The following is a 26769-nucleotide window of genomic DNA, read 5'->3' as shown; positions in this document are numbered from 1 at the left end:
ACAAATGGCCAATAAGCATATGAAATGACGTTCAACATCACTAATCATTAGTAAAATGCAAACCACTACCACAATAAGGTATCACCTCACACCCACTGGGATGATCACTATTAAAAAGAAAATAAGAAATGTTGGTGAGGCTATGGAAAATGAGAACACTTGTGCTTTGCTGATAGGAATGTAAAATGGTGCAACCACTATGTAAACAGTCTGGTAGTCCCTCGAAAAATTAAAAATAGAGAACTACCATATGATCCAGCAATCTTACTTTTGGGCATGCAGTTTAAAGAACTGAAAGCAGGACATCCAAGAGACATCCATCTTCACAGCAGCACTGTTCATCATAGCCAAGAGGTAGGGGCAACTCAAATGTCCATTAAAGATGAATGGAAGAAAATGTGGTATATACTTAAAGTGGACTATCATATGAATTCTCCTATCATTCACCCCTATCATTCACCCACCCCTTACAGTGGACTATCATTCACCCATACTTACAGTGGACTATCATTCACCCCAAAGGAAGGAAATCCAGTCACGTGTTACAGCATGGCTGAAACTTAAGGACATGCTAAATGATATGAACAGGCCATGAAAAGACAAACACTGTATGATTCTATTTACATGAGGTTTCTATAGTACTTAAATTCATAGAAACAGAAAGTAGAATGGTGGTTACCAGTGGAGGGAGGAGAGGGAAATGGGAAGATGATGTTTAATGGGGACAGAGTTTCAATGCTGCAAAACAAAAATATTCTGAAGATTGGCTGCACAGCAAGGTGAACATACTTAACACTACTGAGAAGTGGTTAAGACAGTACATTTTATTTTATGTTAATTTTTATAATTAAAAATAAAGAGAAGCATTATCAGAGGAAAAGAAGGTTACTTCACGGGAAAGAGTTTTTGACTCACTAGAAGGATAGAATAATTTTAAATTGTATGCATTTAATAACCACTTCAAAATAGAAATTAACTGTAGACACCAACAAATCTATCACAATAATATAGATTTCAATATACTCTTCCAGAGATTAATGATCAAGCAGACAAAATTACTGAGACTTGAACAGCAGAACTGACATGGTGAGTCTATTCTAAATAAACAGCAGTGATATCAGCAAGATGGCAGAACGGAAAGGCCCCAGCTTTTCTCCCTACACTATGATATAGCAGCCAACCATGGAAGAAGTGCTTTTGTATGAGCTTTGGGATCCAGGTAGGAGGCTTCAAAACCTGAGTGAACCCCAAGACTAAGAAGCACTTCTTTGAAAAGACAGGCCAGGGCTCTGGTGGCAAGCTCTCCAAAAGTAGCCCCAACTCTCTAGGGACTTAGCTCCAGGTCTAAATGGCCATCACTGGAACAGATGCAGTAGAATATGACAGAAAAAGTAAATGAAGAACTGTAGCCACACACACCCATGAACAAATCCCAAAAATACACTGAGCAAAACAAACCAGAAAGCTTGCTACATGCTTCATTTTACAAGGACCAAAAAGTTAAACAAAACTAATATATATTATGTAATATATATTAAATATATAGAATATAAACTAATAAAATATAAACTAACATAAAAAAACTGATATATATATATATATTATAAATATACAATCTGCAAACACATATATACACATGGTAAAACTTTAAAGAAAAGCAAGGAAGTGATTAAAAGGAGCTTGAGGATAGTGATTACCTCTGGAAGAGAAAAGATACAATTTGCAGACACACAGAGGATTTCTAAGGTTTTAGTAAGGTTCCATTTTTTTTTTAAGATTTTATTTATTTATTTGACAGAGAGAGGGAGAGCACAAGGAGGGGGAACAGCAAGCAGAGGAAGAAGCACTCTCCACAGTGCAAGGGGAGCCTGACGTGGGACTCGATCCCAGGACCATGGCACCATGGCCTAAGCCAAAGGCAGAGCTTAACCAAGTGAGCCACCCAGGCACCCTATAAGGTTCTATTTCTTAAACTGAGTGGGATATTCAGTTGTTTCATTATTCCTGCTGATATATAATGCATGCAAAATATGCACAAAATGCATATTTTATATATAAATATATATATAATATATATATTTGCACGCTCACACATGCACACACAAAGAAACTGAGATACTAGCACACACGTGAGCAAATACTACCAGGGTGACCTGCTCAGTGCCCCCAGGTGGGCAGCGGTCTGCAGAAAGTGTTCATCTGGGGTGTTCCAGAACAATGTATCTTGCGCAGCAGGTGGAAGAAAATTAGAGAACAGTCATCTCCCCACTCTAGAGTCTCAAGAAGAATCTCCTTACAGAATCCTTATTTCTCAAAGCCCAGCCTGCCCACATCGCAGCTTATGCACAGCGGCTCTCACCATCTCACCTCCTCCTCTCTCTGCTCTACTTGGCGCTGCATGTAACTTCCCCTACAGCTTTTGAGGAAAACTCACTGCCCAACCAGACCACAAGATACAGCATCATGGAAAAGAGTCCCCATGGGCCCTCGGTGAATCTGAGTCCACCTCTAGGGGGCTTGCACCTCCTTTCCCTTCTGACCTTCCTGGGCACTTGGGCAGGCTGGTTATAGGTGCAAGGTGACTGAAGAGTGGGAGAAAGACCTGGTCCTTCAAACCCTCTCCTCACATCCCATTCACAAGTTAGCAGCCTGGTAAGAATGTAGACGACAAAGCCATGAGTTGTGGGCTCTGTGACTATAGGCAAGTCGCTGACCCTGTCTGTACCCTCATTTCACCCCTACAAAGGGATCTTCCAGGTACGGAGTAGGGTTGTTATGAGGACAAAAGTCAGTGCATGTGAAGCTCTATAAGCTTCACATAGAGTGGATGCTCTATAAACATTTGCTATCATTTCAAATCCACAACCCCTCACCCACAATTCCCACAAGTCAAAAATGCTGGGAAAACTGAACATTTCTTCAAAATTTGGCAACACTCTGACAGCAAAATCTAAAATGATGGGAGGCTCTTTGGAATGTCTATTTCTATTCCTAACTGCAGATATCCATACATTTTGCTGCAGAAATTCTGTGTTTGATTGGGGGTGCTTTAGTATGACTTTGATAAAATTCAAACATGTCTGGCTGGTTTGGGGTCAGAGAGTGTGATCTGTGCTACCACTTCAGCCACCCCCTCCTCAGCAATAGTTTATCTCAATACCTTTTTCTCTGTTGTGCCCCAGGCGGTCCTCTGTCCTCTTCCATTCACCAGCACTCAGTGACAGCCCCCACCCAGTCACTGTGACGCAGGCCCATCCTCACATCCTGCTGAGAACCTCCCCAGGTCACAATTGCAAGGGTCCTGGAATTAGGTCAAGACCACCACCCAGACTAGTCTCCAGGGCTCCCCCACCTAGCCCCTGCCTCAGCTGGCTGGGCGACATCCTTCTCCAAGTCAAGGGTTCCTCTCATATGGTTTTCACCTTATCACATGCTGACCTCACCATGTGCTCCCCGGCCAGGCAGCTGCAGAATTTGTTCACCTTTCTATCGCCAGAAGCCAACACAGCTCCTGGCATGCCCCCAGTGAGTACTTGCTGAACTGAACAACTCACACCACAGAGCAAACAGCCATCATTCCGGCCACCCAACCCAACTCCTCCTCCATCAGGCCTTCATTTCCACTTCACCTTCTGACTCTGAGTCAGCTGTTTAGAACAGAACTAGGACTACTGACATATCATTGACCCTAACCAAAATACATTTGTAAAGATTCTCTAAAACATGCATAGGAAATGGAAGAGTAGGAGAGAGTCAAGTCTGTCAATAGAGTCAGGTAAGACAGCAGATTCAACCCTGACGGAAAGGGAAACTAAGCAAGAAGGGCAGCAGAAGTCACCTCTCCTTTTCAATGCTCCTCTGGCTATTCTCTCTAGGCTCTCCATCCCCTCTTGTATGTCTCCTTCTTGCCCTGCCTGACAGTACCAACAGAGAAACGGAACGAGGGTACACAGTGCCCCTATATACTATGCAAATTCCCAACAACAATGTTCAGACAGAGGCTGTTGAGTAACCAGATTGCATACCCCTACACGTCCTCATTGATTTGGCAAACATCAAAAGTGTCTACCAGGTCCTAAGCATGTCTGTCTAAAACAGCTACTTTAACAGAGCTACCAAGGAGAGAAGATGATAGAGATTAGGATCTGCACAACAGGACCTAGTTAGGGAGGTCACAGAAAACTTCCCTAAGGAAGGGATGACTAGATGGAGATCTACAAGGAAGAGTAAGAACTCCCTGAGCACATAGGGAACAGAATCCCCGTAGGCAGAAAAGCAAGTCAGGAGAGAAGCAAAGCCAGTCAGAGCAGAGCAGGGAACCTGAGGAAGAGGGTACAGGAAGAGACTGGACCAGCAATTCTGAAATGAGGCCTTGAAGACTTAAGAAGTCTTACCTTTGTCCTACAGCAAGGGGAAATTTTATTTACTTGTGCGTGGTTAATTTTGTTTTTATGTTAATCCTAGTTAGTTAACAGTGTTATACTAGTTTCACATACACAATATAGTGATTCAGTAATTCCGCATAGATCATCTGATACTCATCACAACTGCTCTCCTTAATCCCCATCCCCTACTTAACCCATGCACCTACCCCCATCCCTTCTGATAACCATCAGTTTGTTCTTTATACTTAATGGTCTTATCTTAATTTATCTTTCTTTCTTTCTTTTTTTTTAAGTAAAGGGAAATTTTAAAAGATTATAGGCAGAGTATGGACAATCACATATACATTTTAATAAGCTTAGTGTGACTCTGGTGTGGACAACTGAATGAGGGCACCAAAGAAAGCACAGGGAGACGGGTTCCCAAGGAGAAAAGTGGGCCAGCCCAGGGAGGGTTCAAAAAGGAAACCAAGTCTGGATTGACTGGGGTAGTGAAAGAGCTCATCAGGGAGGCCTTCCCCAGGAGTGGCTGAGTGGCTAGGGTAGGGTGGCATCATTCACAGAATCTGGGGGCACTAGAAGAGGACCAGATGTGCATGAGTTCAAGCTGAGATATGCTCATATCAAGGCAGAAATGCTTTTGAGATAGCCTGTAAAGCCACTGCGTAGGCCACAGGCTATCTGAGTTTGGAACATAGAAATGGCCTGGGCCGCAATCATAAACAGGTGAGTATTCTGAGGATTTGTGGTATGCTCAAAACCACAAGAATCCTCGAAGCCACAAGAGATCACCCAGGGAAATTGTCCAGATGGTAAGAGAAGATGGCCAAGGACGGGATCTTCAGAGATACCAGGACAGAAGCAGGTAGGTCTGAGAAGTAGGAGGAGAACCAGGATGGGCTACGAGGCTAGGACTAGATGGGTCAGGGCACAGAGGGTGACCACCGGTGCCAAAACTGCCCAGATGTCTTGCCGGACATTGTCTCTTGGGCCTGGCACGAAGCAATTTGAAAAGACCCTTTGATTTGAGACTTGGCGCTTCCAAGACCACTCTGAAGGGTCTTGGGGAGTTACAAGGGCCTCCCCTGTTTAAAATGTAATTTTTTGGGGGCGCCTGGGTGGCTCAGTGGGTTAAGCTGCTGCCTTCGGCTCAGGTCATGATCTCAGGGTCCTGGGATCGAGTCCCACATCGGGCTCTCTGCTCAGCAGGGAGCCTGCTTCCTCCTCTCTCTCTGCCTGCCTCTCTGCCTACTTGTGATCTCTCTCTGTCAAATAAATAAATAAAATCTTTTAAAAAAATGTAATTTTTTCAGGGAGACAAGACAATGCAACTAAATGTATTTAATGCATTTAAATGCAACTAAATCCTGACTTGGATCCTGTACCACAAAAAAGGAACAGAGAGGAGACAGAAAGAGACATATCTGAATAAAACCTGTCGATGTGACTGAGTGTCCTCGTCTTCCTGGTCTGTTAAATTATACGTTAACATCTGGGGAGTCTAAGGGAATACTACTGAGAAAACTTTCGTACTCGTTTCTCAACTTTTTTTTTAATTGTGAAGTTATTTCAAAAAGAATTTAAAAAAATAAAAATAAGACATTTTATAAATGTAAACGCCTCCAAGTTGCGCCACGTGCCAGCGGGCTCCGGAGAAGCCTATAGGCGACACCGCGCCCCCAGCTCTGCCCACCACACCGGCCGACGAAGAAGGGAAGAAGGAAACAAAGGACAGTCCACTCGCAGAGGCAGGCAGAGGCGGCAGGAGCGCCAGCGATGCCCGCATCCGGCGGGTCGCGCAGCCACCCCTTCGCTGGGCAGGGGTGGGGGATGCGGCCCGAGATCGGCGCCCAGCAGGCCCCACCGCAGCCCCGACGCGGCCCGCAAGTCCCGGCCACCGCTTCCCGGTGCACCCTGGCGTCAGAGCACCCCGGCTGCCCGCAGGGTCGCCTCGGCTGAGTCCGCCCGCAGCGGGAGCGCCTTCGTTCGGCCCCGGCAGCTCGGGGGCCCGGACGCCCATTGTCCCTGGACCAGTCCCTCCAGCCCGCCCCCCGCGCTCGAGGCCGCGTAGGCCAGTGCCTCGGGCACCGTTGAGAAAACGCAACGCCAGGCCCTGCCGCTCACGCACCCAAACAGGGGCAGGTCAGCGACTCGGGCGGGCCAACGCCTACCTGAGCGCGGAGCAGCCGAGGCCTCCCACGGCGGGGCAACCAGTCCGGGGCGCCCCGCCGTGCCAGCCCGGGGCGTCGCGGCCGCGCAACGTCCGGCACGAGAGCGCTCGCGGCGCCTGGGCTCGCCTTCTGGACCGCGCCCCCAGCCACGCCCCCAGCCACGCCCCCGTCCCGAGCAACCACCGAGAGGCCGGGGCCTCCGCGGAGCCTAGAGGGAACTGCAAAGTTCCTCGGCGGACTGGGAAGTACCGGCTCTGCCCGCCCCGCTCGCTCGCAGTGCGGCTTCGACACTGCTGTCGCGGCGGCTCGCAAGGCGCGAAACCGTCTTTCTGTCTGGGAGGCGAGGTCTGCCGACGGAAAGACGTCGTGGGGGCGGGGAGGACTCCGGGAAAAGTCAGCCTTCCGCTTCTCAGCGTCAGACGGCCTTCGAGGTCGCCGGGCCATCTCGCCGGACCAAGTCAGCGGCGACCGCGACGCACCCGGTCGTGCAGGGCACAGCGCGTCTGTGGCCGGGAAGGCCGCTGGGGCGCCCGTGCCTGAGTCGCCCTTGCAGGGTCGAAGCGCTCCGATGCAGGACCGAGGGCACCGGCCCCGCAGGATTCCCGCAGAGCCAACGGTGCCGGCCTGGGTGGCCCGCGGGGCTGACCTGCACCTGTCGGCTCGGCACGGCTTGTGCCCGCTGCCGCGCCAGGGGCCCTGCGAAATCCGCTTCACGAATGTGCGCGCTCCCGTCTCTTCACGCTTGCCCGGTTGTGCTGTCCAGAGACACCCGGTTTTCTCCCGGTTGCGAGTAAAACCCTGCCTCTGCCTTCCCTATTCTTCGGCTTCACGGTGTCCTCTGGCTCCACACCCGCCCCAAGACGAACCGCTTCGGGGAGCGGTGGGCCTGTGCGGACCCCAGACCAGCGGCGGCTTCACCTGGGAACTCGATGGAAGAGCAAATCCTGGAGCTCTGTGGGGGGAGAGACGGAGGGGCCCAGCATTGCGTGCCCCGCCTCCCTGGGGCGGTGTGGGTGCAGACCAGGTTTCCAAGACAGCTGCTCTGTGGCGGGGTCTCCTAACCCCTGCAGTCGCGACGTGTTGGCCGGGAGAAGTCTTTGTGGTGGGGGCCTGTCCTGTGCATGAGGCGTGAAATCACCGGATAAAACTCGTTAAGTTTGATTTCCAGGTAAACAAGTGTTGATTTACAATTCATCGCTTTTAAAGATTGTATTTATTTGACAGAGAGAGACCTCAAGAGAGGGAACACAAGCAGGGGGAGTGGGTGAGGGAGAAGCAGGCTTCTCCCAGAGCAAGGACCCCTCCCAGTGCGGGGCTCCATCCCAGGACCCTGGGATCATGACCTGAGCTGAAGGCAGAGGCTTAATGACTGAGATATCCCAGTTCTGTATTTTATTTGGACACGCTACCCCATGTGTATTTTTGTTTGCTAAATCTGGCGATTTTGATGGTAGTATATTTGAACACCCCTTGTCTCTGCCCACTCAATGTCAGTAGCACTACCCCCTTATCCCTCCAGTTATGACCACTAAATATGTCTCCAGTGTCCGCAGTGTTAAATAAAAAAGTCAACTGAGTTCATTTGAAAGATGTACTTGGCTTTATTAAATAATTCACAAATCGGGCAGCATACCATCTAGCAAATAGAAGAACGCTATGAGAAATTATGCAAAATGGAAGGCGGTTATAGAAGGAAAGTGGGGCAAGAAAGCTTTTAGCAAAAAAAAAAAATAAGGATTGTTCTGGGAAAGACTTCTTTTCCTTGTGAGGGGAAAGGCAAGGACTCTACCTGCAGTGGACCTCTCCTGCCTTTGAGGGATGGAGAGAAGGCCCATGGAGAAGACTGGCACTGATCCAAAATATTCCCAACTTACTGGTAAAGACTACATTTCTGGGGGAGTTGAAACTGCAAGTTTTGTTTTGTTTTGTTTTGTTTTTAATATTTTTTGTTTGCAATTTCTTTTTTTTTTTTTTAAGATTTTATATATTTTTAAGTAATCTCCACACCCAATGTAGGGCTCGAACCCACAACCCTAAGATCAAGAACCCTACCGTATGCTCTACTGGCTGAGTTAGCCAGCTGCCTCTAAACTGCAATTAGATTAGTATTAATCCCCAATTTAGGGACTCAATCTAAGTGAGCCTGTAGCTTTCTTTTTAACATTGGGGAAGCAAAATCCCCCCCTCACCCCAACCCTCCCTTACCTTCACACCTTGAGAATCACTGCTTTATAAGATACATGGGACAGTGTACTTCACAGAAAAGGATGACTTGGCCTTAAAGAATTTCTCTAAACACAAATATTCTTGGGAATGACCTATGTTAAACATCCAAGAAAGCCAGGTAGCAGAGGTTTTACATTCGCTTCTCTCCTTAAGCTGTTTATTGTTTGTTTTGTCATTGTTGTTAAAAAGAAAATCATAGGCTCAAAATGGTGTCATTTAGGTTGAGGCCTCAAATCAGTAAAGCAATGCTCAATGCCTATCCTAATTGTGGTTTCAATCACAGAAATAGAGCCTTCATTCAGCCAGTCGACAATGGGGATTTCCTGGTCAGCACTAGGAAATATACTGACAGATCCCTTCAGTTCTCCTTGGAAGGACCCGTTTGCTTGAAACAATGGGTTCTTAGCTAATAGTTCTAGGACGAGTTTGCTTGAAACAATGGGTTCTTAGCTAATAGTTCCCTTTTTTTCCCCACTCCCTCCTTATCTTTGAAAACATTTCCTTTTCTGTAGCCCTTGGAGCTCCCCTCTACTTACCAGATGGGATGCTGCCTGATTCATCGATCAATCAATAAAACCAATCAGATTTTTAAAATTTACTTTGTTGAGTTTCTGTTATTTAACAGATTTGGTAGCAGCAGTGGGATTGGAAGCAAGTTTCTGCAGCTTTCAGGGACAAGAAGAAAAATGGGCAAGCTCTCTATCACCCCTTTGACGTCACTGTCTTTCTCATATTTCCAAGGACTATAGGTAAGTGCTTCTGAGTTCCACTCCTTTTTGCGTTTGAGCTCCCAGTCTAATTGGCAGTCTTTTAAAGGGCACATCAACTTGAGCTGGCAGACAGTTATCCCCAGAGCCAGTTGAGCTTGTGTATTTGCCTGGAGCACAACTGAACTGGCAGAGGGTCAGCCCAGAGCCAAACACCTGGCCTTTCAGACCACGATTCCCCAGATGGACAACCTCAGCAGATTCCATGGGAATTGATGATGGTGTGCACACAATGTCTGCCCAGGATGCACTAACATCTCTTCGTTACTGCCAATACATTAAGGTGCACGTGTTTGTTTGTCTTGTTTTATGTAGATAAGGGCTATTGCTAGTGGGGATCTCAGAAGCCAAAAAGCTGCAAATATTGGTAGGCATGGGTTGAGCACTTAAAGTCTATTATAGCACTTTCCAGCTCAAGAAGACTTCTGTGATAGGATAGGTGGGTCATGGAAAGGGTTAGATTGGTACTAGGTTGCCCACCGATGTCAAGAAAACTTCCATGCAACAAGGTACCCTGTAAAACATGCACAAACATTAACCATGTAGCCCATCCCTGTTAGGTATTAGTTCAGGTCTGAGAAACCCAAAGACTTAGCTAATGGGATTTTTAAATTCTAGAGTCAAACATCCCACTTTGCAGCACATCTGCTTATTTTATGTCTAAGAATGATAGTCCTAACAGTTGCAGATATCTAGCAAAAACAAAACCTTACTAAGCTTATTTTATGTCCTGAACAATTTGGGTTGATAACCATCAGGTTGGGACCCCCCAAATAAGGCAGGACATAAAAGTGAGTTTCCAAAATGAACAAGCCTTTAGAATCTCTAACAGAAAGAAAGTTTTATTTGATCCCAGGTTAAGACAGCTGCCCAGGAAACATGATCTTCACAAAGAAGAAAGTGCTCTGGAGAATGAACAGTTTTTATAGGGTTATATATTTTTTACATCTTGTAAAAGCTCAAAAGATTCAAGATAGACATACAAACAGAAATAACAAGTTGTTACATCAAAGAATGCAGTAACAAGAAGCATTGTCCTAAGGACAAGGTAGTTTTCCTACTCATTTACCCAGCAGATATACAATGCATGCTTGGAGAACTTGAGTACAGTTTCAAACCTCGCCCCCCACCCCAAGATATGTAACCTTTAACCAGTCACCATGGGGATTTCTTGGTTGGCATTAGGAAATTTAATGATACACACCCTCTGTTCCCCTTAGGAGGGCAACCTTGCCTAAAACAATGAATTCTTTGACAATAATTTTCTTCTTTCTACTCTACATTTAAAAAACTTTTTTCCTACAGCCTCTTGGAGCTCATGTCTATTTGCTAAATGGGATGCTTCCTGATTCATAAATAAATGAATGAAGCCAAATAGATCTTTAAAATGTACTTGGTTGAGGGGCACATGGGTGGCTCAGTGGGTTAAGCCTCTGCCTTCGGCTCAGGTCTTGATTCTAGACTCCTGGGATCAAGCCCCACATCGAGCTATCTGCTCAGCAAAGAGCCTGCTTCCTCCTCTCTCTCTCTGCCTGCCTCTCCGCCCACTTGTGATCTCTGCCAAATAAATAAATAAGATCTTTTAAAAATATAAAATTTACTTGGTTGAACTTGTGTTATTTAACCCTGTAAAGTATGTTCCAAAATACTGGGTCAAAAAAATAAGTTCTGCCAATTTGTGAGATTCTGCAGCCAGTGGTGCACTCAACTTTGTCATTGTTAATTCTACATGTATGCAGGAGGTCCTAGACACTGGAAACAGTAGAGAGCAGAAAGGGTTTGTTCTTGGGATGCCTGGGTGACTCAATGGGTTAAACTGCTGCCTTTGGCTCAGGTCATGATCCCAGGTGGGATGAGTCCCACATCGGGCTCCTTGCTCATCGGGGAACCTGCTTCTCTCTCTGCCTACCTGCCTCTCTGCCTGCTTGTGCTCTCTCTCTCTCTCTGACAAATACATAAATAAAATCTTTTTTTAAAAAAGTGCTTGTTCTCAGGGAACTCACTTCCTAATAGGGGAGACACTCAAGAATCAAGTAACATGTAATGTGTCAAAATGGGATAGATACTGTGAAACATAAAGCCAGTTAAGGGGATAAAGGATGAACCCTAGAAGGGTGGGGTTCACTCTTTTAAGTAAGGTTACTATTTTAAGTGACTTAGTGGCAGTGTTTGTTAGATTGCTTTGTTCCCCAGAAATTGTGTCTCATTTGTTTCTTCGTTCAACAAGTGTCTAAGGAATACCCACTCTGTGACAGTCACTGCCCTACCCTAAGCACTGTTGTTAGAACAGCGAGGGAAAAAAGAGACCAAAATAAGCCTCTTGTCTTCATGGTGCTTACACTGTAGTAAGAAAAACAATAAACAAGGAAGTGAAATATACATGAGAGAGTGCTATGAAGAAAAGTGATGTGAGGAAGGGGGAAAGTAAATCCAGTTTTATTCTATTTTTTTAAGATTGAATTTATTTATTAGAAAGAGCACAAGCAGTGGGTGGAGGGACAGAGGGAGAGGAAGAAGCAGACTCCCCGCTGAGCAAGGAGTCAACCCAGGGCTCAGTTCCAGGACTGGGGATCATGAGCTGAGCCAAAGGCAGAGAGCTAACCAAAATGAGCCCCCAGGAGGGCTATAAGTCCATTTTTAAATACTGCAGTCACGGAAGGCCTCATTGAGAAGACTATATCTGAGGGAAAATTCTAGAGATAGGAAGAACAAGGAATTTAGCAATCCAGGGGGGAAATAATTGAGGCAAGGAAAATGGCATGTTCGAAAGCTCTGGGGGGAGGGTGAGCTTAGTGAGTTTGAGGAACAGCATAATCTGAGCTGAGTGAATAAGACAATCAGAGAAATAAAGTCAGAGAGGTAATAGACAGTGTACCTGATGTGTGGTAGGCCATTGCCAGCTTCACTGCTCACTCGGGGTTCAAGCAGAGGAGTAATGCAGTCCAATGTAGCTTTTACAAATCCCGCAGGAGGTGAAGTAGAGCTAGAAGCCAGACTGGATGCTGCCATAGTTGTTCCGATCAGACATAATGGATAGGTCCCTGGACCAGGGTGCTTATGATAGAGAGGGGGAGAGAAATAGACATTCTGGATATATTTTTGAAGGTAGAGACGAGATTTCCTCATAGATTAGATGGATTGGATACAGAAAATGAGAGAAAGGGGTCAAGGAAGACTCAAGGTTATTGGCCTTCACAGTACGACAGCACTGATGTCAACTGAGAAAGGAGGGATGGCAGAAGGAGCGGGTTAGGTGTGAGATCAGAGGTTAGGCATTGGACATGTTAAATATATACTGGAATCCTCATTCTTTTGAGACCTTACTTAGCAAGTTAGTGGATGTGACTCACTTGTCTTTTTGAGGTGGAGAAATCCCTATTAGATCATGCCCAACCTTTGTCCAAATTAACAGGTAGTATCCCTATCTAAGCCATTTCTCCTGTGTAAGTACTCAGTTGAAAACCTGAGGTTTTCCTTGGTTGGCAGGATTGCTCTACTCAGAATTAGGAAATGGAAGTATTGACAACCTCTAGCTAAATCATAGAGTATAACTCGGGGAGGGATTACACAGAGGCCTCCCCCTTTGCTCAGCTTGCCACTTCTGTCCTTCTCAGATAATACAAGGGCATATGGAAGATTTTTATTATTCATATGGCAATAGGTGTGCTGGAGACCGTCTTCATGAATGGGCTCAAATAGAGGATGGAAGAATCTGAGAATGAAAGGCTAATACTTTTCCAGAATAAACAGCACACAAACCAACAGAAACATCAGGTCCCTACTGTGGTGTATTGAAGATTATAGAGATATGGAGGAGGGGGGATCTAGGATAAAGGGATAAATAGGTATGATCAGAAACAGAGAAAAATGGTAGTCATGGAAAGATGGGCTGTGGTGAAGAAAGGAAAGAGGGGAATGACAGAGGGGTGGGTTCCAGGTTCCCCTAGGTAAACCCATCTAGTGGATCTGGTGTTCTCTCTTTGTCTGAGCTGTTTCCTTAGAGGGCCTTCAGAAGTTTTCTTGTCCCTAGCAAGGGGCAGTGCCACTCTGCCCAAGCAAAGACACATGATAATTAGTTCAACAGGCCCCTTCCTCAGAAGACCAGCAGGAACATCAAGCTAATACCAAGTTTATGGATCACACAGAAATGAAAAACTCCTGCCCTAGGGCAAAATAACATATAGAATTCCAGGTTTTTTTCTCATGATTCTCTGGTTTTTCAGTTTAAAATTTTCCTCTCATTTTCCCCCCTTTCAACTAGTTTCTTATTTTATCAACTCTTTTTTAAGTCTTTTTTTATGTTTCAGTTTTACATTTACATTTTATAGATATATTCTTGATTTTTGGCTTCCTTTCATGGCATTCAGTGTTATTTTTGTTTATATATTTTTTCTTTACAATTCTGTAAAATTGTAGGAAACCACAAAAGATCCCGAATAGCCAGAAGAATGTTGAAAAAGAAAACCAAAGCTGGAGGCGTCACAATACTGGACTTCAAATTATATTAAAAGCTGTGATCACCAAGACAGTATGGTACTGGCACAAAAATAGACACATAGATCAATGGAACAGAATAGAGAGCCCAGAAGTGAAACCTCAAGTCTATGGTCAACTAATCTTTGACAAATCAGGAATGAATATACAATGGAAAAAAGACACTTTCTTCAACAATGGTGTTGGGAAAATTGGACAGTAACAAGCAGAAGAATGAAAATGGAAATTTTTCTTACATTGTACACAAAAATAAACTTAAAGTGGGTGAAAAATCTCAATGTGAGACAGGAATCCATCAAAATCCTAGAGGAGAACAAAGGCAGGAACCTCTTTGACCTAGGCTGAAGCAACTTCTTGCTAGACATGTCTCCAAAGGCAAGGGAAACAAAAGTAAAAATGAACTATTGGGTCTTCATCAAGATCAAAATCTTCTTCCCAGCAAAGGAAACTGTCAACGAAACTAAAAGATCACCTACAGAATGGGAGAAGATATTTGCAAATGACCTATCAGATAAAGGGCTTGTATTCAGGATTTATGAAGAACTTACCAAACTCAACACCCAAAAAACAAATAATCCAGTCAAAAATGGGCAGAAGATATGAACAGGCCTTTCTCCAAAGAAGACATACAAATGGCTAACAGACACATGAAAAAATGTTCAACATCATTAGCCATCAGGGAAATACAAATCAAACCGCAATGTGAAATTACTCCACACCAGTCAGAATGGCTAAAATTAGCAAGACAAGGAACAAGAAATGTTGCTGAGGATCTGGAGAAAGGGGAACCCTCTTGCACCTTGGAGGGAATGTAACCTGGTGCAGCCTCTACAGAAAACAGTATGGAGATTTCTCAAAAAGTGAAAAAATAGGACTTCCTTAGGACCCAGAAATTGTACAACTGTGTATTCACTTAAAGGGTACAAGAACGCTGAGTTGAAGAGACACACGCACCTTGATGTTTATAGTGGCATTATCAATAATAGTCAAATTACAAAAAGACCCTAAATGTCTTTTGACTGATAAATGGATAAAGAAGCAGTTGTATGCATATCCAACGGACTATTACTCAGCCAACGAAAAGAACGAAATCTCCTTATTTGAATGACTTGGATGGAGCTAGAGTGTATTATGCTAAACTAAACTAATCAGTCAAGGGAAGACAAATACCTTATGATTTCACTCTTATGAGGAATTTAAGAAACAAAATAGATAATCATAGGGGAAGTGGAGGAAAAAGAGAAGGTAAGAAATCATAAGAAGGTAAGAAATCAAACTATACAGAACAAACTGAGGATTGATGGAAGGAGGTGGGTGGCCGATGGGCTAAATGGGGTCATGGGGACTGAAGAGGGCACTTGTTTTGATGAGCACTGGGTGGTGTGTAGGTGTTGGTTCACCGAATTCTACTCCTGAACCCAGTATTGCACTGTATGTTGACTATCTGGAATTTAAGTAAAAACTTGGAGATAGATGATGATGATAAATACATAGATAAATAGATAGATAACAAAAGAATGAAAGAACAAACAAAAGATGGAGGTATATGTACAATGGAACCAGCGAAAAGAATGAAATCTTTCTATTATCTGCAATGATGCAGATTCACCTAGAGTGTATTATTCTAAGAAAAATAAATCAGTCAGAGAAATACAGATACCATATCATTTCACTCACATGTGGAATTTAAGAAACAAAACAGTTGCACATAGGAGGAAAAAAGGGAGAGAGGCAGTCTCTTAAAAGAGACTCTTAAATATACAGAACAAACTGAGGGTTGCTTGAGGGGAGGTGGACACCAATGGGCTAAATTGTTGATGAGTTTTAAGGAGGCCACTTGTCATGAGCACTGGGTGTTATATGTAACTATTAATCATTAAATTCTGCTCCTGAAAATAATATCTCACTATATGTTAACTAATGAGAATTTAAATAAAAACTTGAAACAAATAAATGAAAAAAGGAAAACTGGGGAATTGGCATAAAGATATACATAGAGATCAGTAGAATAAAATTGAAAGCCCAGAAATAAACCTGAGCATCTGTGGCCAATTGGTTTTTGACAAAGTTGTCTAAACCATTCAACAGGGAAAGAATAGTCTCCAACAAATAGTGCTGGCACAACTTGATAGCCTCATACAGAACAATAATATTAGATACCTACCTTACAATGTATATAAAATTAACTGAAAATGATCAGTTACCTAAATAAAAGAGCTAAAACCATAAAGCTCTTTGAAGAAAATATAGGGGTAAATCTTCATGACCTTTGGTTTGGCAATGGATTCTTTTTTTCTTTTCTCTTTTTCCTTTATTTATTTATTTGACAGAGAGAGAGATACAGCAAGAGAGGTAACACAAGCAGGGGGGGAGAGAGAAGGAGAAGCAGGCTTCCTGCTGAGCAGGGAGTCTGATACATAGCTCAATACCAGGACCCTGGGTTCATGACCTGAGCTGAAGGCAGACACTTAATGACTGAGCCACCCAGGCACCCCATAGCAATGGATTCTTAAATATGACACCAAAAGCACAAGTAACAAAAGAAAAAGTAAATAAATTAGATGTCATCAAAATCAAAGTCTTTTGTGCATCAAAGAGCATTATCATGAGAACGAAAAGGCAACACAATATTTTCAAATCATATATCTCAGTACCTTTATTTCCAGAATATATTGAAAAAACTATTATAATGCACCATTAAAAAAAAACACAACTTAAATGGGTGAAGCAATGAAAGTTTTGAATCAGTATATTTTATACCTGAAACTAATATTACACTGTGTTAAATAACATTTATTTATTTATTTATTTATTTATATTTTTAAATTATCTTCACATAGCCAGCATCTAGCACATCATTAAGCTTTGATGTAGTGTTCAATGATTCATTAGTTGTGTCTAACACCTAGTGTTCATCACATCATGTGCCTCCTTAATATCTATCACTCAGTTACCCCATCCCATCTCCCTAGCCCGGTAAACCCTCAGTTTGTTTCCTGGAGTCAAGAGTTTCTTATGGTTTGTCACCTACTCTGGTGACTTCCATTCAGGTTTTCCTCCCTTCCCCTATTGTCCTCTGCACCATTCCTTATGTTCCGCCCATGAGTGAAACCATATGATAGTTTTCTTTCTCTGCTTATTTCACTTAACATTATCCCTCCAGTTCCATCCATGTTGATGCAAATGGTGGGTATTCATCCTTTCTGATGGCTGAGTAATATTCCATTGTATATATGGACCATATCTTCTTATCCATTCATCTGTTGAAGGACATCTTGGCTCCTTCCACACTTTGGGTATTGTGGACATTGTGCTATGAACACTATGATTCAGGTGCACCTCCTTATCACTACATACGTATCTTTGGAGTAAATACCTAGTAGTGCAATTGCTGAGTCATAGAGTAGCTCCGTTTTTAATGTCTTTGGAACCTCCACACTGTTTTCCAAAGTGGCTGTACCACCTTGCATTCCCACCAAGAGTGTAACAGGGTTCCCCTTTCTCCACATCCTCACCAAAATTTGTTGTTTCCTGTTTTGTTGGTTTTAGCCATTCTGACTGGTGTAAGGTGGTATCTCATTGTGGTTTTGATTGTATTTCCCTGATGGCTAGTGATAATGAACATTTTTTCATGTGTCTGTTGGCCATTTGTATGTCTTCTTTGGAGTAGTGTCTGTTCATATCTTCTGCCCATTGTTTGACTTGATTATTTGTTTTTTGGGTGTTTAATTTGAGAAGTTCTTTATAGATCTTGGATACCAACCCTTTATCTGATATGTCATTTGCAAATATTTTCTCCCACTCTATTGGTGGCCTTTTAGTTTTTTGGCTGTTTCCTTTGCTGTACAGAAGCCTTTTATCTTAATGAAGGCCAAAAGTTCATTTTTTGCTTTGTTTCCCTTGCCTCTAGAGATGTGTCTTGCTAGAAGTTGCTGTGGCTGATGTCGAAGACGTTACTGCCTGTGTTCTTCTGTAGGATTTTGACAGATTCCTGTCTCACATTTAGCATTATCATGAGAGCAAAAAGACAACATACAGAAAGGGCAAAATATTTTCAAATCATATATCTCAATATCTATATTTCCAGAATAGATTAAAAAAAAAAACTTTTATAATACAATATAACAAACAACACATTTTAAAAATGGTTGAAGGAAGGGAAGTTTTGGATCAGTATGTTGTACACCTAAAGCTAACATTACACTATATGTTAAATAACCATAATTTATTTATTATTTACTTATTTATTTTAAATATTTGATTTATTTATTTGAGAGGAAAAGATAGTCAAAGAGCATGAGTGGGGGTGGGGAGAGGGAGAAACAGGCTGTGCAGTGATCAGTGAGCCAGATGCAGGGCTTGATGCCAGGACCCTGAGGTTCATGACCTGAGCTAAAGGCAGATGCTTAACTTACTGAGCCATCCAGGTGCACTAAATAACCATAATTTAAAAAAAAAGAAAAAAACCAAAACTTGTAAGAAATGGACAAAGGACTTGAGCAGACATTTCTCCAAAGAAGATGTACAAATGGCCAATAAGCATGTGAAAAGATGCTCAACACCACCAATCATTAGGGAAATGAAAATCAAAACAAGATACTACTTCACACCTTTGAGAGTGACTGTAATAAAGCAACAAGCCAATAAAAGATGGAGAATGGTAAGTGTTGGTGAGGACCTGGAGAAACTGGAAAACATATCTGTTGGGAAGGTAAAATGGCTCAGCTGCTGTGGAAAATAGCTTGGCAGTCTCAAAATGTTAAACATAAAATTACTATATGATCCACAATTCCACTCCTAGATGTATACCCAATAGGACTGAGAACAGGGGCTCAAACAAATACGGGTACACAAATATTCATAGCAGCGCTATTTACAATAACCTGAGTGTAGAAACAATTCAAAGATTAATTAATTGTTGAATTGATAAACATGCTGCTGTGTGTGTGTGTGTGTGTGTGTGTATTAGTTAGCCATGAAAAGGAATGAAATACTGATACATATTACTGATACATATTACCACTGATACATGTGGAAACATTATGTTAGGTGAAAGAAGCCAAATACAAAAAGGCCAAGTGTATGATTCCATTTATAAGGAATATTCAGAATAGGTAAATCCTAGAAATAGAATGCATATTGGTGGTTACCAAAGCCAAGGGCATGGGCGTTGGGGCAGGATCAGGAAATAAGGAGAAACTGCTTAATACGGAGTTTTACTTTGGAGTGGCTGGAGTGTTTTGGAATTAGATAGAGGTGGTGGTTGCAGGACATTGTAAATGTACTAAATGCCACTGAACTGTTCACCTTAAAATGAATGATTTTTTTTTGTAATGTGAACCTCACCTTTACAAAACTTATAGAAACAAGTAAAATATGCGGTATGTTAATCATAAATCTGCTGGGGAACAATAAAGCACAAAAGGGTGATAGAAAGATAGGAGAGGACTTCAATTTAAAATAAAGAGGACTAATATAACACTCTATGTTAACAAGTGGAATGAAAACAAAAACTTAAAAAGAGTATTAATAAATGAATAAATAAATACTTAATTACTTTATAAGTATTTATTTACTTATTACATGAAATTCAAATTCAATTGTGAGCCCAACTCATAGTATGTAGCATCTTTATTTTCAGCAAAGCCATGAAGATGAGGTATCCAGCAGCTATGTTGACATTTTGACAAAGAGGGGCACTGCAGATGCAGGGAAAGAAGGAGGGAGGCTGGGAAATAGTATACTCAGTTTTCTAGGCAGGAGATGAAGGTGAGTGGGACCAGAGTGGGAGTAATGAAGTTGCTACAAAATGGTGGGTTATACTGGAAGGTGGAGTGGATGGAATTTGCTAATGTGAGTGCAAGAGAGGAGTCTGGGCTGATCCCCCCTAGTTTTGTGTTGAGCTGCTAGAAGTGTGGAAGTGCCATTGGTTAAGATGAAAATAAGGCAATGAGAGGAACAGGTTGGGCCTGGGGTGTGCAGAGATTAGAAGCTCAGTTTGACCTGACCTCTTCCTGGTCATTTGTCCTCCTGACCGGGGAAGCTGAGCTGGGTAAGCTTGGGTCCCTAAGCCAGTCTCAATGCTTGCCCATGCACGCAGGCAAGATCTCCACTGCCAAGGTGGAAAAGAAAGGACACTGGCCTCCCAGATCTGGTCAGGAATCCCGGGCAATTTAAACAAATCCCAAGGAAGGAGCATAGATTTCTGTCTTCAACTCAACTTTCAGTTATGTGGAGATAAAACAGAAATTTTGGTTTGGAATCTTCCTGAAATGTATTTATCTGCTCATGGTATGGTGACTGACCATCACTAAGTCCCTCTCAAATCATTCACTTTATTCTTTCTTCAAATCATTCACTTTAAATAAAACAGGGCCCCTGAACTTGCACTTCCCCAGTGGAAGTGGAAGCTAGGATGCCCCAGGCTGCAGTTCTCTAATCCTCAAGAGAACCCATCTCCCCATAGTTTAACTACCTCCTTCTAAAGCAATACCAGAAAAACAGTTCTCCAATTAAAAGAGGGTTCCAATTAATGGGGTTCTGAAAAAGAGAACCTTGACTTTGTTTCTCCTGATCCACCAAAAGCACACAGGAACCTCTCCCCACTTATGTCCCCATGCTTCCTCCTCTCCTTCAGCTGCTTTCTGAATCAGAGTTGGTCAGTCACAATGTCCTCAGAAGTCAGTTGTCACAGGCTCACTCCCTTGAGCAGCAGAACCTCACTGCTCACACCCATGCCCTCACCGCCCCCATGTGTGTCCAGACCTCTTGGGGATCCTGAAGACCACTCTTAGTTTCAATAGAAGGACTCCTAGAACTGATTAAAAACAGTTATATTCATGGTTGTGGTTTATTCAGTGAAAGAATTCAGATTAAAATTGGCAAAGATAAAACATACAGGGTCTGGGAAAGACCAGGTGCAGGCTTCCAATTATTCTCTTCTGGTAAAATCATATAGACAGGGCAGAGTTCTCTTAGCGATAATGTACGACAACGCATACAGAGTACTGTCAACCAGAGAAGCTTAGTGAGCCTTGGTGTCCAGGGTTTTAACTGGGAGTTAGTCACATAGATATGATTGACTGCCTGGGTGGCTGATAGGTCTCCAGTCCCTCCAAAGATCAAGCTGATACCACATGGCTCAAGGCCCCCAACATAAGTCAGGTTGTTGGCATAGACTATCTTGGATGGGCCAAGCCCCAATTAAATGAAGACACTTTTATCAGGCAGGATATTCCATGGGTTTATAGATTATCTCCCAGGAGCCACATAAGGACTTCTTTGAAATATGCCAAGTTTAGACACGTCTGAGTCCACTCTTTACTGCAAAGACCATACAAAGAGTTTTCATTTTATTGGACTTTGCCTAGAAAAGTAAAAACCAGCTATATAGACTTTGGTTACAAGGGACCAGACTTTTCTTCAGAACATTTTTTAAAAGTATCCTAAATTATTTTCTTGTGATTCTCCCCTGAAGTACTTAAATTTCTCATTAAATAAAAGAGATAACAAATCATGGAATCAAGCACCTTCAAAATTTGCATGGGAAAGTTCAAAAAGTGTAAACCATATTCCACACTCACAATTAAAGATTTTCTCAAAAACACCTGCAGCATAACCAGTACACTCTGTCCTCACCCCTAGGTTCCGCTGCTGTCTAGCCCTGTGGTTAACACACAGAGAAAAGGATCGTGGGGGCATCTCTCAAGCAAATGGACTCCAGGTAGGGTTTCCCCACCCTTTATACAACCATGAATGAAACTGGCAAGGCCCAGCATTTTATTTTTTTATTTTTATTTTTTAAAAGATTTTATTTATTTATTTGACAGAGATCACAAGGAGGCAGAGAGGCAGGCGGGAGGGAAGGTGGGAGAGGGGTAGAAGGAGGGTGGGAGAGGGGTGGGAGGCAGGGCTCCTGCTGAGCAGAGAGACTGATGCAGGGCTCGATCCCAAGACCCTGAGATCATGACCTGAGCTGAAGGCAGAGACTTAACCCACAGAGCCACGAGGCGCCCCAAAGCGCAGCATTTTAAAAAAGTGAAATAGAAGACAAAATTTCAGAGCACCACACCTGGTAGAGATAAATTCTACACAAATTTTATGTCGGTTATGACAGTGTGAGTGTGTATCACTGTGTCTGTGACCCTGTGTATGTGAGAGTATGTGATTTGCATGTGGTATGTGTGGTTTGTGTATGTGTGTGGTATGTGTAGAGTGTACATGTGTGTGTGCTGCATGTGTGATACGTACTGTATGCATGAGTGAACTGGGTCCATTCACAACATGGATTATTCCTATGGACCTTAAGCTAGTTGGAGACAGTATGATGTGTGGTGAAGGGTCACACTTGAGGACCTGGAGGCCTGAACTTGAATCTTTGCCCTGCCTCTTAGGAGCTTTGTAACCTTGGATGAATTTCTTGATCACATTGGTTCTCTCAGTTTTTTTTTTAATCTGAGAATTATGGAAATAATGACAGTATGTCATTAATTTTCATGATGTCATAAGAATTACATGAAAAAGATCAAATGTAAAACATTTAGAAAGAGATTAAGTGCACATGCCAATCACATGCAATACAAGATCCTGGTTGGACACCAGTGAAAAATCTTGTAAAATGTGAGTAAGGCCAATAGCTCAGTTACCTTCCTGGTTTTGACAACAGTGCTATGCTTTCATAAAATATTAGCATTAGAAGAAGCTGTACTCGGGGCGCCTGGGTGGCTCAGTGGGTTAAGCCGCTGCCTTCGGCTCAGGTCATGATCTCAGGATCCTGGGATTGAGTCCCACATCGGGCTCTCTGCTCGGCAGGGAGCCTGCTTCCCTCTGTCTCTCTGCCTGCCTCTCCATCTACTTGTGATTTCTCTCTGTCAAATAAATAAATAAAATCTTTAAAAAAAATTATTTAAAACAAATAAAAAATAAAAAAAAGAAGAAGATATACTCTTTTGACTAGTTTTGTCATTTTTCTGTAAGTCTAAAATATTTTTAAAATAAATATAAACGTGTGTTGTATATACATATACATGTATATACGCACATAAACGTATATAAATATAATCTATGTTGAGTGCATTGGCTGTAGGCAGCAAGCGCATCTTACCCTCCTGAGATTTTTTGATTAGCCTGCTGTTTGAAAAACTATGAGTCTTCCACTATAGTTCCTTGATTTCCTTCATTATCACAGAAAAGTAAGCTTTGTTTTCTTAAAAAGTTTCCTATTGAACACTTGAGGGAAGATCCCAAGTAGCGCTAGTTAATGAAGATTAATTATGATGATCCTTTGGCTTCTGCCAACACTCCTTTCCCCCAAAAGGCCAGGCTTGGGCCACACCACCACACATGCTGCTTCCCTCTTGGGGAAGCAAGGAAACAAGAGGCAAGAGTCCAGTATGGTATTGCAGGGAGCTGGGATTTTTTTTTCACTCCATAAATACACTTCCCCCAACATGGAAACCAAACCCTCCAAAACCATCTTCCATCCCAACCATTTAGGAAGACATTTTTCCTCTTCAGTTGTACCATTTGTTCAATACCCGAGTCTATAATTTGAATAAAAGAAGGTCAAGCTTGGAGCAAAAATTATTCCTAAAAGAGTCTTGAAAGTAACAAATCCCTTGGTACCAAATCAAAAATCACCCTCATTTCTTAGCACAAGAGAGTAATTAGTCACCAAGGTGAGAGCTCATTTAGGTGATCATGTTAGGATTAAGAGCAACACCACTATTTCTTTCTATTAATGGAAGTACACTCAAGGATCAGGCTGGTGATATTAAAGTAATAATCCATACATGCATATTATTGATAATTCTGTCCTCTATCTTTATGCTAATAAAATAAGCATTCCTTAAGAAACCTGACGTGTAGCAGCCACTGAGAGAGCTCTGTCTTCATTACTCAGCCAGTCTGGGTGTGGAGCAAGTTGGTGAAAACTGCAGGTGAATTCAGCAAGCCGTTTAGCAACAATAGTTTTGCACAAAATACATTAAGACAGATTATTAAAGGGACATGTTGCACATAGAAGTGCACATACAGGATAGGAAAGCTTGTCGGGAAGAGATTTATTCCAAGATGGGCTAAGAAAAGAAGCTTGGGTGGAGAGGATAGAAGATGGCAGCAGAGTAGGAGAACTCTAGGCTCACCTTGTCCCAGAAACACAACTAGACAACTATCAGATCATGCTAAATACCACAGAAATGGATCTGAAGACTGACAGAAAAACTCCATAACTATAGGGAAAGAAGAGGGCACATCAAAGAAGGTAGGAAGTGGGGAGACATGGTAGGGAAGAGGTCACAGGTGCTCTGAAGGGGAGGGAGCTGTGGTTGCAAAGAAGGGTGAGAGAGAGTAGAGCACACGGAGGAAAGGACAAGAATACTTCTCCAAAACCACTGGCTGGGAAGAGCAGGTTTTTGTGTTTTTGTAGCCAGTAGGTCGTAAGCCTGGAGTTTTAAAGGTCTGTGGACTTGATGGGGATAGATTTCTAAAACAGCTCTTCCCTAAAGGGCACTGCCCAGCTCTTGGAGAGAAGGCAGGTAAACAACCCAGAGACAGACAGCATGATTGGAAGGACACCTGGGACACACAGCAGGGAAATTAGTCACTCTTCTTGGAGCACATCCCTGAGAGGCAGCATCCACAGAGAGGCCTTTCCAGGAACAAAGGAGCTGGCCAGCATCTTTTACTCTGCCACCCCTCAGTATGAACACAGAGCCATCTGCAGGAAGCAGCGCAACACCCACATGGGCTGCATAACTTGCAGGACCCTGGGGCCACGGAGAGAACGGGGTGCCTGAGTGTGGCAGATTTCCCAAATATTGGGGTGGGGAAACCAGTCACAGTCTGTGAGCCCAGGAGGGGGCTGTCAGCTCAGTTTGCCATAAGCTGCAAATATACTTCCCCAACAGTACACAATTTGTACTGCACAATCCAGTGACAGCTCTCGGTAGGTCTGATGTGGTGTTTAGGATATAGGTGAGGTCCAGTGGGGTGAGGTCTGGAGGGGATGACCAAGAAAGAATTCCTGAGACATCTTTGGTGCAAAATGGTGGTTTTAAGAGGACCCATGGGCAGAAAGAGCTGCTGCTCTGGGGTCTTGAGGAGTGGGAGTTGGGGGAAGTAAGGAAAAAGGAGGTTTCAAAAAAACTTTCATATGCTACCAACCTACAAGATACCTACACGATACCAGAGGCCTTGCCATTGTCAAGTTCAGGTTCTTTTCCCCTTTAGCAAAGCATTAACATTAAGATAGTTGGGAGATTCCTGGAAGAATGTCACCCATGTCCCACCCAGGAGTGGGGTGTGGGGGAGGTTACAGTGTGTCAGCTTAGGCCTTGTCTTCAGCTAGCCTTCTGCTCAGTCATCATCTGGGGAGGGGCATTTGCAAAGGACAAAAAAGTAGCAGCCCTCTCCCTTCCCCAGGCAGGGACACCACGGGTTAAGACACAACCAGATAACTGCCTTCCCCCAGAAGGATCAGTGCAGACAGACACCACAAGAGTCTGCAGAGTGTGGCACACACAAAAGTAAAGACTGCTTATCCCTGAGTTTTACTGAACAGAAGGGACCATATGAGTAGTCCAGTGTGGAGTGGTCCCTTCAGCTCCGGGGATGGAGATCTGGGTCACCCATTCTTATTTTCATTCTCTACAGACTTCCAGAAAGCCTTCAGGGAACAAAAGCCACATAGAAAAATCAAAAACAGCTTACACTGAGCCCAGCCCTCTGGTAAAAGGCAGTACAACTCCTCCCAGGCAAAGACTCCTGAGAATCAATGCAGTAGAATCCTCCCCCAGATTAACTGGAAGAATGGGGAACATCAAGTTTACAGAGCACACAGCACTTCAAAACTACAGTTCTGGGGGAAAATAGTTTATAGAACTCAAGATTTTTTACCTCATGATTCATTTATATTTCAGTTTAAAAATTTCCTTTTCTCCATAAGACACCTAGGAATAAACCTAACCAAAGAGGCAAAGAATCTGTATTCACAAAACCATAGAACACTCATGAAAGAAAATGAGGAAGACACAATGAAATGGAAAAACATTCCACGCTCATGGATTGGAAGAACCAATATTGTTAAAATGTCTATGCTACCTAGAGCAATCTGCACATTTAATGCAATCCCTATCAAAATACCATAGACATTTTCACAGAGCTAGAACAAATGATCCTAAAATTTGTATGGAGCCAGAAAATACCCCAAATGGCCAGAGGAATGTTGAAAAATATACCAATGCTGGTGACATCACAAGACCAGACTTCAAGTTATATTACAAAGCTGTAATCATCAAGACAGTATGGTATTGGGACAAAAACAGACACATAGATCAGTGGAACAGAACAGAGACCCCAGAAATGAACCCTCAACTCTATGGTCAACTGATCTTTGGCAAAGCAGGAAAAAATATCCAATGGAAAAGGACAGTATCCTCAACAAATGGTGTTGGGAAAATTGGACAGCCACATGCAGAAGAATGACACTGGCCCTTTTTCTTACACCATACACAAAGATAAACTGAAAATGAAGAAAAGACCTAAAAGTGGGACTGGAATCCCTCAAAATCCTAGAGAACACAGGCAGCAACCTTCTGACCTTGGCCATAGCAACTTCTTGCTAAACACATCTCCAAAGACAAGGGAAACAGAGGCAAAAATGAACTATTGGGACTTCATCAATATTAAAAGCTTTTGCACAGCAAAGGAAACGGTTGACAAAACCAAAAG

At 43.0% G+C, this 26769-nt stretch overlaps 1 protein-coding gene across 2 annotated transcripts in view; it reads right to left on the bottom strand.

Annotated features, from left to right (window-relative positions):
- PGBD2 (piggyBac transposable element derived 2) overlaps nucleotides 1–6731 on the bottom strand; it is a 31528-nt gene extending 24797 nt beyond the window's left edge. For both annotated transcript variants that reach the window (XM_032335198.1, XM_032335200.1), the window contains exon 1: nucleotides 6554–6731. The gene's annotated coding sequence lies outside the window, so the exon portion shown is untranslated. The remainder of the gene's footprint in view (nucleotides 1–6553) is intronic.
- Nucleotides 6732–26769: the final 20038 nt, after the last annotated feature.

This window comes from Mustela erminea, chromosome 3 (genome assembly GCF_009829155.1).
Source record: "Mustela erminea isolate mMusErm1 chromosome 3, mMusErm1.Pri, whole genome shotgun sequence".
Lineage (NCBI taxonomy): Eukaryota > Metazoa > Chordata > Mammalia > Carnivora > Mustelidae > Mustela > Mustela erminea.
Note: the sequence above shows the minus strand (reverse complement) of the source record. Positions and strands in the feature narration are given on the sequence as shown.